This window comes from Triticum dicoccoides, chromosome 5B (genome assembly GCF_002162155.2).
Source record: "Triticum dicoccoides isolate Atlit2015 ecotype Zavitan chromosome 5B, WEW_v2.0, whole genome shotgun sequence".
NCBI lineage: Eukaryota > Viridiplantae > Streptophyta > Magnoliopsida > Poales > Poaceae > Triticum > Triticum dicoccoides.
In genome coordinates, this window is record NC_041389.1 from 287,411,161 (window position 1) to 287,428,608 (window position 17,448).

Below are 17,448 nucleotides of genomic sequence, written 5' to 3' on the forward strand. Positions count from 1 at the left end.
GAAATCTCATCAATTTTGAGCCCGAAATCTCCATTTTCCGCCCAAAATCACGCCCCGGATCTCGGATCTCGCATTGACCCCGACCCACCGGACGACCGGCATTTTACGGACGCCCGGACCCCCATGAAGCACCAGACGTCCGACCTTTACCGGACGACCGGAACCCCAAACCCGAGGTGAATTTACGGATTTCTGACCCGACCGGACGTCCGGCGACCAGACATCCGTCCATTTACGGACGTCCGTAACCTGTAGTTTCAGACTTCGGCTGATTTTTGTTTTGTCCATAACTAATTCATCTAAACTCTGATTTTGACGTTCTTTAGCTCGTTTTGAAGCTATTGACATCCCCCATCCCACAAAATACTACCAACACCATTTGACTCCATCAAATTTTCGAAAATTTGGCAAGTTTGCCTAGACAGGCCAGGGATGCGAGTATGATGGGGCCGTGAGGCCTACCCGGCAGCACTGCCGGCCACGGGAGGCAGGAGCAGGCGGTTCCAACGGCGCTGGTTTGGGCGGCTGGGGCAGGAAGATTAGAGACTGAAGAAGCACGATTGTCGTTAGATTGACATCTAATGGTCTGATGCTGGTAGAGTTGATTGTTTACTAAGTTTCCTTTTTGAGAGACCTTGTGTACGCATGAACTTAGTAGGCCCACAAGTCAGCCTCCAAATCTGTGGCAGACAACATAAAGCCCATTTGCTATTTTTTATAATTTGCAGCCCATTTGCTAATTATTAAGTAATTTATTACAGCCCATTTTCTGCCCAGGACCACGGTCAAAAAGTTCAACCTTATTTTGCATATTTTGAAGGAGTCCGAACTGTTGTAATCCCGAAATGATAAACATTTTTTAAGAACTTATTGATTTTCCAAAAAAATCGTTTTGTTTTTGTGAGCAAATAAGACGTGGGACAATTGAGTTGGTTTAAGGGAAAACCAGTGATAAAAAAATCAGCGCCGTGTGGGAAAAAACAACAAAAATAAGGATGTAAATATGAAAGGGGAATTTTATATGTTTTCAATATAATGATATGTGTATATGAACTAGTAAAACTATAGGTAGAGATTAGAAAACGGATGTAGGACATGCGTTTCAAGAGGAAAATAGAAGTGGGCTGTGTGTTTGATTCAGTAAAAAAACTGCCTGCGGATGTTGTAAGACAAAATATAACTAACTCTGGCGGGCCAGAGGCCAGTAGATACCTGCTGGATCTTTGTGCCCCGTTGTCGTCATGGGCTGGGCCTGTTAAAAACAAAACCAACCCTGGGCAGTCTACAACCCGGTTGAAACTTGCTCGACCTGAAAAAACAATATACGTGCTCAATAAACGAGAGAATTCTGCAAGTACAGACTGATAACTGGGATGCAACACGGATATTGTTTTTTTATCGTGTTAATAAGTGCATGCACTTGTTTCGAAAAAATTGAAGAACTAGGAATTCGAACGGCGGGTGCTTATGCTACCCATCAAATAAAAATCAGGTGCCTGAAAATTTGTTTCGAAACAAATAATTCAGCTTTATATCCACGTCGACCCTTGGCATGATGGTTGGAAGCAAATGCAAGTTCAGCCCAAAAGATCGTTAACAACAATACCAACTTGCGGACGACAAGGTAGTACAACTACCAATACCAAACTTACTTATAATCTTTTTACTCCTGGCCCTAGTGTTCGTCTGGTAGAAAATCTTGCAGAGGACCAGCTCCCGCTCCTTCTCTTGCTCCAGGTCCCCGAGGTGGTACTGGTGCATCACCCAGTTGGTCCTCTGCTAGTCGAAGTGCTTGTTGGTGTGCAGCACCAGAACCTTTTTTGCTGCCCGTCTGTCGGCCGTTAACCATCACCGGCAAGGTATTGCCGGTCTTGTGCCACATCGCGTGCATGCCGCACTCCGACTGTATCTTGCAACGCGTCCACATGCCCCTTTTGAACGCCCTAGAATTGCGCTGGAAGAAATGCTTCCTTAGGCCACTCAGTGTGATACCTGCAGTATTGTGGAATACAGGTTTTAGTGTACCTAGTTGGCATTTTCATAACATCTTTGGCATGTTGCAGTCACTTGTTTCACTTTTTATTAACTGTCAAATTGTAGTTGCTTCACCAGGTCTGCGTCTAAAAAGAAAAATAGAGCTATAAACAAAGGAATACGTTTGTGCAAGTAGACGGCCGATGGGTGTCTTACCTGGAAGTTTCTCAGGTTGGGTGTAGCATATGCAGTGCTCGCTGTCGATGGTTGGTACGAACAAATCGATGAGAGACTGAAATCTCGCGCTGTCAGCACTCACCTGGGCCTCAAGGTGCTCAATCAGCTCCTGATCCATGGGATCGAACTTGACGCCAGCCGGCAGCACCGGCCAATCCTTCTTCGACTTGCATCGGTAATTCCAGTTATATGGTACTCAATGTACGATCAATCGACTATTTTAAGTGAATGATGAAAGATTTCGACAGATAAGTGGTACTCCAAACCTGAAGTCCAGAATACCCGAACACACTGCCGGGATTCTTGTGTCACCTCATGCGCAGCGTGTTGTCACGTTGAAAGTGCAACTATCCCTAGGTGGTTTTGGTAATTCATAACAACATATAGGTCATTGAGCTAATGCTATTCCAAGACAATTATTTCAGGAAAGATCAATGAGTGGCATGGCATGGATGATGAAAGTGGATCCCTCAAAATATCAAGGGCAAAGGATTGGCTCAAGCTCAAAAGCTCAAGACTCTTCATCTTACATTTTAGTGATCCAAGATCACATTGAGTCTATAGGAAAAGCCAATACTATCAAGGAGGGATGAGGTGTTGCTTAATGAGCCTCTTGCTTAATGTGCTTAGTGATATGCTCCAAATACCCTCAACTACTTTCTCACATCCTCATATGACCTAAACCTAAAGTCAAAATCGGTTACACCGATTCTTTCTATCCTGCGCCACCGAGTTCAAATGTCATAGCCACTGCCACAAACCCTAAGCAAATCGGTCTCACCGATAGGGATCTCGGTCTCATCGAGATGGGATTGTAATCTCTCTGTTTCCCTTCGTAACGTTTCGGTCCAACCGAAGTGAGTGATCGGTCCCAGCAAGATTGCAATGTAAACTCTCTGTTTCCCTTTTGTAACATTTCGGTCTCACCGAAAAGAGCGGATCGGTCCCACCGAGTTTACCTGACCAACTCTCTGGTTAGCTAATTACCAAAATCGGTCTCACCGAGTTTGTGTAATCGGTCTCACCGAGATTATGTTATGCCCTAACCCTAAACATATCGGTCCCACCGAGTTGCATTTCGGTCCCACCGAAAATCCTAACGGTCACTAGGTTTAATGAATCGGTCCGACCGAGTTTGTTGATTCGGTCCCACCGAGATTGGTAAATTGTGTGTAACGGTTAGATTTTGTGTGGAGGCTATATATACCCCTCCACCTCCTATTCATTCATGGAGAGAGCCATCAGAACAAACCTACACTTCCAACTTACCAGTTCTGAGAGAGAACCACCTGCTCATGTGTTGAGGCCAAGATATTCCATTCCTACCATATGAATCTTGATATCTAGCCTTCCCCAAGTTGCTTTCCACTCAAATCTTCTTTCCACCAGATCCAAATCCTATGAGAGAGAGTTGAGCGTTGGGGAGACTATCATTTGAAGCACAAGGGCAAGGATTTCATCATCAACACACCATTTGTTACTTCTTGGAGAGTGGTGTCTCCTAGATTGGCTAGGTGTCACTTGGGAGCCTCCGACAAGATTGTGGAGTTGAACCGAGGAGTTTGTAAGGGCAAGGAGATCACCTACTTCGTGAAGATCTACCGCTAGTGAGGCAAGTCCTTCGTGGGCGACGGCCATGGTGGGATAGACAAGGTTGCTTCTTCGTGGACCCTTCTTGGGTGGAGCCCTCCGTGGACTCGCGCAGCCGTTACCCTTCGTGGGTTGAAGTCTCCATCAACGTGGATGTACGATAGCACCACCTATCGGAACCACGCCAAAAACATCCATGTCTCCAACTGTGTTTGAATCCTCTAAACCCTTCCCCTTACTTTCTTGCAAGTTGCATGCTTTAATTTCCGCTACCTATATACTCTTTGCATGCTTGCTTGAATTGTGTGATGATTGCTTGACTTGTCCAAATATAGCTAAAATCTGCCAAACTCTAAAATTGGGAAAAGGTTAAGTTTTTAATTGGTCAAGTAGTCTAATCACCCCCCTCTAGACATACTTCAGGGTCCTACAAGTGGTATCAGAGCTTTGGTCTCCATTTGCTTTGATTTTCATAGCTTTTGGTGGTCATAGCCTTGGTTTCACAACCTAGGAGAGTATGGCGTCTAGCGAGGGAAATTATCACCGTAGAGGTGCTTACTTTGATGGTACTAATTTTGCTAGTTGGAAGCATAAGATGAAAATGCATATTCTCGGACATAACCCCGCCGTTTGGGCTATTGTTTGTATTGGCTTGCAAGGTGAATTCTTTGATGGGAGAGAGTCGAACCGTGAAGCTAATCCAGATGAATTGAAGATGATGCAATACAACGCTCAAGCTTGTGATATCCTCTTCAATGGCTTGTGCCCCGAAGAATTCAACAAAATCAGCCGTCTTGAGAATGCAAAGGAAATTTGGGACACTTTGATTGACATGCATGAAGGTACCGACTCCGTCAAGGAATCCAAGTTGGATGTGCTCCAAAGTCAGCTTGACAAGTTCAAAATGAAGGATGGTGAAGGTGTCGCTGAAATGTACTCTAGGCTTGCTCTTATCACAAATGAGATTGCCGGCTTAGGGAGTGAAGAGATGACCGACAGATTCATCATCAAGAAAATCCTAAGAGCATTGGATGGACAATATGATACCGTGTGCACATTGATTCAAATGATGCCCAATTACAAGAATCTCAAGCCAACAGAAGTCATTGGTAGAATTGTTGCTCATGAGATGTCACTCAAGGATAAGGAGGAACTTCACGACAGGTCAAGTGGTGCTTACAAAGCCTCATGTGAAGCCCCCACATCATCAAGTGAGAAACAAACCTTCAATGAAGAATTGAGCTTAATGGTGAAGAATTTCAACAAATTCTACAAGAGTAGAAGCAAACAAAGAAGCTCTAAATCAAGGTCCTACAATGACAAAAGATCTTCCAGTCGAGAGCGCAAATGCTACAATTGTGGGAGACCCGAACACTATTCCAATGAGTGTACGACACCCTACAAAAGAAGAGAAGATTCTCCTAAAAGAAGAAGTAGAAGACAAGAATCACCACCAAGAGAGAGGAGGAGTAGAGATGATCGTTATGAACGAAGACCCTCACGGAGAAGCAAGGATTTGGAAAGGAGGGACAAGTCATCAAGGAGCTACACAAAACAAAGACATCAAGCTCATGTTGGTGAATGGCTATCCGGTTCCGACTCTGAACATCACTCCGAGAGAAGCTATCACTCCGACTCCAAATAATCAAGATGAAGGTGTTGCCGGTCTAGCACTTGTGTCGACCAACTCCTACGACATCTTTGAATCACCAAATGAAGGAATTGGAAGATGCTTCATGGCTAAAGGCCCTAAGGTAACTCATCCCGAGTATGTTGATTTTAATAGTGATGAAGATGACTTGCTAGGTGATGATGATTTACTTATTGACAACTCTAGTGATGAATACTATGATGAAACGTCAATTAATCATGCTAATGAAGATAAAACGAATGACAATGATAAGGAGAAGATTGAGCTTCTAACTAAAGAACTAAACACTCTTAAGTTAGCTCATGAAACTCTCTTCGAAAATCATCGAGAACTTTTAAGGGCTCATGAGAAGTTACGCTTTGAAAAACTCAATCTTGAGCAAGAGCATGAGTTCTTAAAAGCAATCAATGATGATCTCCGTAAGAAAAGTTCTTCTTATATTGCCAAGCGTTTACTCTTATCTACTTACATGCCTCAAGTCAAGTCTAGTAACAAGAACAAGAAAGATTCTTCCTCTAGTAGTAGCAATAATAATGATAAATCCAATATTGTTGCTTCTAGTAGTTCTCTTGATTCCACTAATGATTCTCTTAGCCAAGTTACACTTGAGCAAGAAAATAGCTTATTGAAGGGAATTGTAGAGAAAGGTGTATACAAGAACCTTGCCGGGAGTAAGCAATTCGAGGAAATTGTACGCAAGCAAGGAAGGCACCGGAAGAATCAAGGTGTTGGTTTTGAATGAAAGTTCAATGCCAATGGAGTTGAGTGGGAAGAAGATCAATACCCCAAGACGAAGTTTGTTCCTCAACAAGAGAAGTATGATCCTGCTTCCTTCAAGGGAACACAAGCACAAGATGATCTTCCACCACAAGACCACAAGAACAAAGGCAAGGACAAGCTTCAAGAGGAGATTGATGCATTTGAAGAAGCACCTAAGGCCTTGGTCAAGTGGGTTCCCAAGACTATGCCAAGTTCTACTTCATCAAGCACAACTACTACACCAAGGATTCCCATCAAGATGATGTGGATCCCGAAGAAGAAGAACTAGAGAGTTCTTGAGGGTGACTCCGCCAACATTCTTCACTCATATCATTATGGCAAGGACAAGTGCAATCAACTTCCACATCTTGCACTAGTTCAAGGAGTCACAAACCCTCATGTTGGTAAGGCAAGGGACAAGGTAACCTAATGTTTTAATGGACATCATATTGTGTGTGCATCACTCTATGTCTATGGATATTCTTGTTTGTTCCTTGTGGGACTAACCCGTGTAGGTACTGAAAGTGCAACTCACTCCAAAGGATTGCTCCAAAAGATCTACATCAACATTGAGCATCCACATCTTCAACACCTACATGAAGTCATCATCGACAAAACCCAAGGTTAGTTCATCCCTCAAAGGGGGGATCTCACATCTAGGGGGAGCTTAACTCTAAGAATTGAGTCAAAGCAACTCTAATGGTGTGAACACATCAATGCATTATGTAAAAGTGGTAACCCCACTTGAGCTTAAATGATGAGTATGCCCTATGATCAAATGTTCTCATTTGACTCCTAAGTCAATATACTCATATATAGATGACCTAGTCATCGCCAATTGTTTGATAGATGCTAGAATTGGTTGTGCATGCTTTGCCACATATTTCATTTGTCATTTTACTGTGTGAGCATGTTGGTTGCATATTTTACTCATTCAAGGACATCCACTTGTTGTTTTGATTGATTGGTTTATTTTTCTTTGGCCAAGTGGATGGACAAGAATGCCTAAGAACCTTCTCTAGCTATCTATGCTTTTCTCGTCTCAAACTCTATTCATGCTACATCACAAAATTTGATCAAGTCAGATTCGAACCACCCTGTGTGAGGAGCACTCGGAGTCCCCGATTCGTCATAGACTTAAACTTCCAAAACTTCTTTGTGATTTTCAGTCTGACCGATTCATCCATCTCGGTCCTACCGAGATCACTAAGTCGATCTAGGTTTTCAATCTCGGTGCAATCGATTTGAACTTTTCGGTCACACCGAGTTGCTGTAACTATATACAGTTATGCATCTCGGTGCCACCAAGTTGTTCCACTCGGTCACATCGACAGTGTCGGGCTATATATACTCACGGGCAAATTTTGGAAAACTTTCTCCGAAACTCTTCGCCCACGCATAGCTCGCTCTGCCTACCAGGTCTACGGATCGTCGACTTCGTCGCCAGCCACCTCCTGTCGCTGGTCTCCGCCACCGTCAACGGATTTCTTCTCCGCCATTGCCACCATAGCGAGTTCACCGCCAAACTAGGGTATGAACTCGATCACAGTGCTATCCTCGTCTGATTCTCAGCACATTGTGTTTGTAATGCATCTTGCCACGATTGAAACACTCCTATCCAGTCAATGCGATCCTTAGAATAGATGTGATTCGAAAATTTAGGGTTAGGTTTCCGCCGAAACCATCTCGGACCCACCGAGTTGAAAAACTCGGTCCCACCGATTTGGCTAACGCCATTGCACTAGTAAGTCTCGGTCTGACCGAGAATTACAAGTCAGTGTGACTGATTTTAGAACTTTATGAAATCCTAGCAGTCTCGGTGCCACCGAACTGTGACTCGGTCTGACCGAGTTCACTAGTTTAGGTTCCAAAACTGCTTCGGTATCACCGAGTTTGAAAATCGGTAGATCCGAAATGCTTTCTGTGGAAACTAAAACTAGGTTTTTTTGAATCATTCTTTTGTAAAAATCTCTGCATTTTGTGATGCTCATCCATTCTATCTCATCTATAACTATTCACAGGGTCAGCAGTCAGTGATTTGCAGCATGTCAGACCAAAGTGATAGTCAGAACAAGTCAGCAGAGCAGATTCACATGAGTGAGGGCACTAGTCCCTCTAGCAGCTCAGATGAAGGGAGCAGAAGCACTCCAAGCAATTTGCCCAAAGCAGCCACAAGAGCAAGAAGGAAAAGAACCTCAGACTCTGAGGATGAGGATTATGTGGTTGTTGAAGATGAGGCTACTTCCAAGAAGGTAGTGCTCAAGAAGGTGCACAGCTCAACTGCAGTAAAGCCAAGCATGAAGATCAAAAGGCCTGCAGGAAGACAACCAATGTCCAAAGCTAGATGATCAACTCAAGTACCTGAAAAGCCTGATCCCAAAGAGCCAGCTGTAGAAGGAAAGAAAAGGAAGGAAAGGGTCAAGAAGACCATGGCCAGAGTTGTTGATCAACCTTCCATGATGGAAGAGGGAGAAGAGGTTGCTGAACCAGCACCCAAGGCACATAAGCTTATGGGTGATGCTATAAAGTCAGGGGCTGCAACATCAAAGCCCAAAGAAGCACCCAAAGCTGCCCCCAAGCCCAAGACTGCAGCTAAGAGAAATACCAGGAGTATACCAGCAGCTGAGAAGAACAAGGCCCCAATTCCTGATGTTGCTACTGAGGAAGATGAAGAAGGGCAGGTCCTAAGGAAGCTCAAACCCAAGATCCCAGACCACAATGATGCTCATCCTGTGGCTGAGGACATGAATATCAAGAGAGACTCAGGGTTGAGGCTATGGAGATTGTCAGATCCATATGCCACCAGCAGAAGGACTGATGTGGATTACAGGTTCCACACCAAGGACCAGCAGGACTTCTATGAGACAATCTTGTTGGACAAGAAGCCCATAGTGTATGATATGAGGTGGGTCGACTGGACCTACATGAAGGAGAATGAAGAACACTATCCTAGAGTATATGACAGTTTTTTTGCTTGTGGAGTTGCAGATTTTGTTGGGCAGAAGCTCACCAACTGGAATGATGAACTCATTATGCAATTCTACTCCACAACACACTTCTATCCAGATGGGAGGATAGTTTGGATATTTGAAGGAACAAGATACCAGTCAACCATAGAGGAATGGGCAAGTCTGATCAATGCCCCAGAGGAGAGTGAAGATGACTTGGATGTTTATGCCAAGAAGAAGATGGGACACAATACTATGTTATATATGTACAAGGAGATCCCAGACAAAGCTCTTGAGACTTTCTCATTTGGGTCAGTCCATTTTCTTCTGTCAGGGCTGCCTACGATCAACTGGATCTTAAGGCACAGTCTTTTGCCCAAATCAGGTGACCACAACATGATCAGAGGGCATGCAGTTAACTTGCTACACATATTTGATGTGCCATAGAAATTCAAAGCCATGAGCCTTATGGTTGAAACTATCAAAAGGACTACAGCAGACCAAAAGAGAAGTTGTGGATATGCCCCACAGATTCAGGAGTTGATTAACTCAAAGATGGGCACAGGAAAATATCTGTTGGATAAGGAACATTTTGCTCTCTATCCAGACTTTGAGGACAATCAAGTTGTCATTAATGAGAATGAACCATCATCAGTGCAAGCTCAAGAGAAGAAGGAGAAGGCAAGGAAAGAGAAGGCTGCCAAGATGCCAACTCAAGAGGAGGCATCTGAATACTTTTTGAAGAACAAACAGGAGCAGCTTGGTTACTTGATAGCATCAACACTAAGGATTGAGAAAGGGTTGGCCACCCAAACTCAAAACCAGGAGAGCCTGGAAAGAATCATGGAACAAAAATTCTATGATCTTGATGTCAAAGTAACTAAGATTCAGTCAGTTGTGGAACAGCTTCAGGATGACATGCAGGAGAGGAATGGCAAGACAACCACTGATGCATTTGCCAGAGTGCCTAGAGCTCAGAGGTCAGCTGCAGTGCCTGTGACAGACACTAGAGCCACATCATTAGCACCAGCTATAGCTCCTACAGCTCCAGGGCAACCAGCTCCAGCACCAACTCCTCCAGCTCCATCTACATCGACTGAAGCCTTCATTCTTGGAGTTATCCGGACACCACCACCACCTGAAGACCAAGCCTGAGAGTCGATCTAGCACTATGCATTTTCTATGAGCTTTTTGGTAACTTGTTGCGAAAGGGGGAGAAAATGTATAGATCACAGGCTTCGAGAGAGAGTGTTGCTTTTGTTCTCTCTTGTCTTCTTGGTTGAACTTTGTTTGCTTTTGATTGCTTGAGATACTATGCAATTACCTGTGAGACATTGATGATCATGTGTTTGATCATAAGCTACACTTGTGCTTGTTTGATGATATTATCTTACTTATCCTTATATGATCATTCACTTTGCTTGGTGATGAGTGCATGTATTCAATCTTTATTATTTTGAGCGCTCCACCAAGATGTATGTGACATGGAAGAGTAACCCATGAGGCTAATTCCATGTGCATTTGCAGTCCAAAGCAAATCTTAAAATATGCACAAATTTAGGGGGAGCTCTTGCTTATCACATACTTCTCAAAGCGACGATGTTTTTCAATCTTATTATCATTTGTTGAAGCTTTGATCTATATGTTGTCATCAATTACCAAAAAGGGGGAGATTGAAAGTGCAACTATCCCTAGGTGGTTTTGGTAATTCATAACAACATATAGCTCATTGAGCTAATGCTATTCCAAGACAAATATTTCAGGAAAGCTCAATGAATGTCATGGCATGGATGATGAAAGTGGATCCCTCAAAATATCAAGGACAAAGGATTGGCTCAAGCTCAAAAGCTCAAACTCTTCATTTTACATTTTAGTGATCCAAGATCACATTGAGTCTATAGGAAAAGCCAATACTATCAAGGAGGGATGAGGTGTTGCTTAATGAGCCTCTTGCTTAATTTGCTTAGTGATATGCTCCAAATACCCTCAACTACTTTCTCACATCCTCATATGACCTAAACCTAAAGTCAAAATCGGTTACACCGATTCTTTCTATCCGGCGCCACCGAGTTCAAATGTCACAGCCACTGCCACAAACCCTAAGAAAATCGGTCTCACCGATAGGGATCTCGGTCTCACCGAGATGGGATTGTAATCTCTCTGTTTCCCTTCGTAACGTTTCGGTCCAACCGAAGTGAGCGATCGGTCCCAGCGAGATTGCAATGTAAACTCTCTGTTTCCCTTTCGTAACATTTTGGTCTCACCGAAAAGAGCAGATCGGTCCCATCGAGTTTACCTGACCAACTCTCTGGTTAGCTAATTACCAAAATCGGTCTCGCCGAGTTTGTGTAGTCGGTCTCACCAAGATTACGTTATGCCCTAACCCTAACCATATCGGTCCCACCGAGTTGCATTTCGGTCCCACCGAAAATCCTAACGGTCACTAGGTTTACTGAATCAGTCCGACCGAGTTTGTTGATTCGGTCCCACCAAGATTGCTAAATTGTGTGTAATGGTTAGATTTTGTGTGGAGGCTATATATACCCCTCCACCTCCTCTTCATTCGTGGAGAGAGCCATCAGAACAAACCTACACTTCCAACTTACCAGTTCTGAGAGAGAACCACCTACTCATGTGTTGAGGCCAAGATATTCCATTCCTACCATATGAATCTTGATCTCTAGCCTTCCCCAAGGTGATTTCCACTCAAATCTTCTTTCCACTAGATCCAAATCCTATGAGAGAGAGTTGAGTGTTGAGGAGACTATCATTTGAAGCACAAGAGCAAGGAGTTCATCATCAACGCACCATTTGTTACTTCTTGGAGAGTGGTGTCTCCTAGATTGGCTAGGTGTCACTTGGGAGCCTCTGACAAGATTGTGGAGTTGAACCAAGGAGTTTGTAAGGGCAAGGAGATCGCCTACTTTGTGAAGATCTACCGCTAGTGAGGCAAGTCCTTCGTGGGCGACGGCCATGGTGGGATAGACAAGGTTGCTTCTTCGTGGACCCTTCTTGGGTGGAGCCCTCCGTGGACTCGCGCAGCCGTTACCCTTTGTGGGTTGAAGTCTCCATCAACGTGGATGTACGATAGCACCACCTATCGGAACCATGCCAAAAACATCCGTGTCTCCAACTGCGTTTGAATCCTCCAAACCCTTCCCCTTACTTTCTTGCAAGTTGCATGCTTTAATTTCCGCTGCCTATATACTCTTTGCATGCTTTCTTGAATTGTGTGATGATTGCTTGACTTGTCCAAATATAGCTAAAATCTGCCAAACTCTAAAATTGGGAAAAGGTTAAGTTTTTAATTGGTCAAGTAGTCTAATCACCCCCCCTCTAGACATACTTCAGGGTCCTACACACGTCAAGTCAATGTGTGGACATGATGAATAATTTGACCGACGTATACTAGTACTGCTACTGTACTACTTACTAGTCGTATTTAGTGTCACAATTTATACATAGGTTTAACTAACAAGTACACACTTGAAGCCTAACTGATATATATATATATATATATATATATATATATATATATATATATATATATAATATGCCTTCTGCACAACATCTCCATCATCATTATCAGTACATCCTACGCAGGTGAGTTATGATGCACTTGATCCCAGGAAGGTATCTATCCTTCAAACCAGAGGAGTGCTTCAAACTAACAACAGTACATAATATCCAACAAAAGATTGTCGTGCTACAGCAGCAGAATACATGGCTCAGTCTAGATATCAACATGAATCAAGTTGTGCATATTTGCTGTTGGCATGAACCACATCGCCGTATGTCGGGTTTGCAAAAGCCATCCATCACATGGAAGCTTGATGCCTTTCACACACTAAAGATTATCTGGCAACTAGCTGTGTTGACGAATCTCTAGATATGGTGATTCATGAAACCCATGGTATGATGTGTAAACACAACCCCCCCTCGCGAATGGAAGTTGCATAACACAGTAATTATTGCCGGTGATATGATCGATGATTGGTTGGATGATCGGATAATTGAGCCCGAGGAACAAGGAGTGGTTGCCGAGGTTGTAAACCTGCCTCTAGTTGAATACGGTTGGCCCGACGGAGCTGGGATCTTTCTCGAACACAAAGAAGCCATAGCCATCAATGTCACGAACGCCCCACGCATTGTACTGCATGTGGTTTGATGTAATGGTTTGGTCAATTTGGTACATGCGAATGAGCATCAAATGACCGCCGTCAGCTGAACGAGCGATAAACCACCACCCATCGCCCGGTATGATTCCAGGTCCTGAAATCATGAAGGCCAGCGCATTTGCGTCTGCTGCAACAATTCAAATTGGAGACCAAAAGGACAAAAATAAATAATCATGTTCAGAGTATGTGTGGAATTAAGATTATTATAACAGTGACACATATCATAGACAGAGAATTGCAATGCCGTGGTCATAATCATACCCCAAGTTAAAAAATAAGCCAATGGCTTTCATATTCTAGCAATATGTCATGGTTCAAACATCATGTAACAATGAGAGGAAAACAACTATGACAGCACCTACTCATATTCTACCATAGTACTTACTACTACTATTCTCATATCAACTCTAAGCAATAACATGCGTTGTTATAAAAATCTTGTAAACGAGAGTAACATATATCAATCATGATGTTATGCTCATAATATGTATTCTAACAATCATTAGATGCCAATTGTTCTCATATCAACTCTAACAATAACATGTGTGGTCATAAAAATCTAGGAAATGAGAGGAACATATAGCAATGATGTGGTTATAGACATGCTATGCATTCTAAATTTGTAACAAATGAACAGGCAGTTGTATTCATAAGGTAAAGATGAGATGAGATAGAACAATTACACGACGATAGATTCCACCAGTATAGGCAGCCAATCTGTGCGTCGACCGCGTAAACGATGTCATCGTGCACTATAGCATCAGACAGAAATGTTGCCTCAACAGGATTGATGATGAGCCATAACCATGTATGGCGACCGGATTCCAGATAGACTAACCCCATGTTGAACAAGGCAATGAGCTTGTAATCCATGTAGTCTTCTGATGGTGTGGGCACTTCGCAGATTACAACTTTCTACAAATAGAGGTCGAGCCAAAAGCTTGACGCGTCTCATGCGTAGTAGGCAGGAGTGTCCGGTGGGCCACGAGGCTCGATGGCGGCGGTATCCAACAATGGAAGGGTGATCTCTCGCTGGGTGTATATATCCATGAGACGCCACGGACTACCGGTGTGGCGGATGAGGACGATCCAGTTGGCCTTCATGCCTGCCCAGTAGTCGCCGCGCATGAGGGAAAGGTGGACGGGTAGTGGTAGCATGTCGAGGGGCACCATGGCAACCTCCGTAGGATCGTCAAGTCGGTGTCTGGGCCACCTGCGAGGATCGGGCATCAGCAAGCAGGGTGTCTTGAAAAGAGCCGGTCGGTTGCAGATGAGTAGACGGTACAAAGACACCGAGCATGCGGCTAGACGGACGGTGCTGAGTAGGTCCATACGACTACAGATCTGCTCCAAGAGAACATCGGGGAAGGAATTCCAATCGCGGCTCTGCGTGTCAGTCGGTTCTTCCATTGGGGTTTTTGGTGCCCGTGAGCCAGCGGGGAAGTGGATTCGGGCGGGCGAGCGAAGAAGCTTCTCCTCGTGTGGCCGAGCAGTGAGCGGGGGGATATGGTACGCGCGAGCTACCAAGGAAGATGGCGCGGGCGGGCAAGCAGTGAGCGGGGGTAAATGTTGTGTGGCTGACGATGGGGAAGAGAGGAGGAAGAAGAAGAGAGGAGGAAGAAGAAGAGAGGAGGAAGAAGAGTGGAAGACGGGGAAGAAAGTGCATTAAATCTCAATTCTACTAGAACTACTACCAGGATATACCGTCCTTTGGAGTGTAAATAGTTACACCGATGACATGTGGGTCTACCACAAGAGGGCCCATATGTCAGTTAATGGAGGACAGAGGTGCGTAGACGTATTTGTGGAAGCGTGCTCTACTGGCAAACATAATGGCAGTACTGGGTAAGGCTGATTTAGTAACACCAACATGCTGGTTCAGCTTATTAATTATGTGTCCCATCTACTGCAGCGTGTATTGTCACTTCACTGCGAAGACTAGTTGAATAGTTCTCTCTGACCGAGATGGGGAATAATGGATCGCGAGGACTTCCTTTCTAGAGTATCCCTATGCCTCTACGCTCACTTCACTCATTTTGCTTCGTACCTAGTCACTTGTTGAAATCTGTAGAAAGACAAATACTCCGTATTTGGGAACAGAGGGAGGCTTTTACTCCGTACTATTTGGGACCAGACGGAGTATCACCATATGGAGGGAATAGAGGAAGCTTGAAATATGAACATGTCAATGGGAGGGAGTAAGCCCCGTGCATGCATGCATGCATGCATGCAACATGCAACACTCACACGTACACATGGACGCACGCAGCACTCACGCACCCATGCAGCACACAGCACACGACGCAACACACACGCTTATGCTCAAGTGCTCAACCTACTCCCTATGTCCGTGAAAGACTGTACATTTAGAGATTTACACATTGACCAAGGCATAATTAACGCCCAAAAGTAGCAGACTTATGTGTGCATGCGACCATTGAGAGAAGAAGATTAAATGAAGGCTGTTGCATGCTGTAATTAAGGATAGACATGTAGCCTATACCTACAGCACAAGTTGGTGCATTAGTCAATCAATATCGATTTAGATTAAAGGCTAAATGCATTGGAAGTGTAGATGTACATCATGTACTACACTCTTTGTTTTATAGCCGATGTACACTCTTTGTTGGAAGACCGAGGGAGGACACATGCATGCACTCACATACACAGCCAGGGCGGTTCCCGCGCAAGGGTTGGACTCATGCCGCGCCTGCGTAAAGTTTTGTTTAACTGATTTCTTTGGTCTGCCAACTAACATGTGGGACCCAGAAACTAGGTGACAATTTAACCAGTCAACAAAGTGCCATGTCGACTATGTGGCCGGTCAGTAGGGTGCAATACGGTGCTCTACGATGAGCTAGTGATCGTATAATCGCTGCAAAACTATATATAGTGACCGTAAAGAGCGTATTGTTACATACGTTGACCGCCAGTGTATTTTTCTCGTTTCAAATTAAGCCATATTAATCGGAAAGGACACAGTATGGACTACTACTAGTACTAGTACTGCTTTGATGTGTCCCGTCAACTCGCCGAACGAGGAGAAGCTTGCTTACTACGCCTCTCCCTCGCCCACGCGCGCGGTGGTTTGCAGGACGAGGAGAGGGTTTTGACTACAGCACCCTCTCCCTCTCCCTGTCCCTCTCCCTCGCCCTCGCGGTGGACGTGCAGCAGTTCAATCGGTGTCAGATTGCTAGAAGCATATTGTACTGTAGTATCATCATTGTTGGACCTTCCGAAGAGGCGAAGAGCCAAGTGCAAGGTTCGCACGAGTACGAACTGTTGAACCTCCCAAAGAGGCAAAGAGCTAAGCGCAAGGTTTTATAGGAGTTGTCATCCTAGTAGGAGTGTACTACAACTATAGCGAACGATGCTACTGTATGATGCTGCCACGTCACGTATATCCAAAGCCGTGCCACCTTTTTTTCTCAAAGAGCATGTTGGAGCCCGTGCAACAACCACACAAGTTGCACGTACACATAACACATTTATTAGTAATAAATTCTAAAGGAAAAATGCCAGTATGCCACACAAGTTCATCTCCAATTCATGTGATAAATTTGTGCACGACTAGTCTACATATATTCACAGCGCTACCGTTCATAATTACCGTACTCCACTTACACGTTATAGATGGGCTACATGTCCTCCTCCAGGTTCCAGTCCCAGGTGTTCTTCATGGATGGCACGATCCATAGCGGTGGGCAACGGGAATCATTGTCGCAGCTTTCTAGTATGGTTCCACACGATGGAGACTCATCCAAGCTGAAGCGGCATAAATCAGGGATAGCGTGTCCCAGCATGTCGTTCATCCGGCGGTGCGCACTGAAGACACAACCATGCTTCATGAACGGCAGGCCTTCCGTGGTCGTGCAAGGAAGGTGGCATCCGCTTCACAATGGGGTAGCTGTCCCCGATGAAAAGCGAGTACTCTCCAAGAGTGTTCCTCGGCACCCACGTAGCATCACGGGGGTCGAACTCGGCGCCGTTCATTTGGTACACGCGGCATCCCAGATCTGGACACATGGTGACGTACATAGTCAAGGTCCATGCATAATAATGTTGTGCTCAAATATGGCGGTCAGTAATACTGTGCAGCAAATAGTACTAC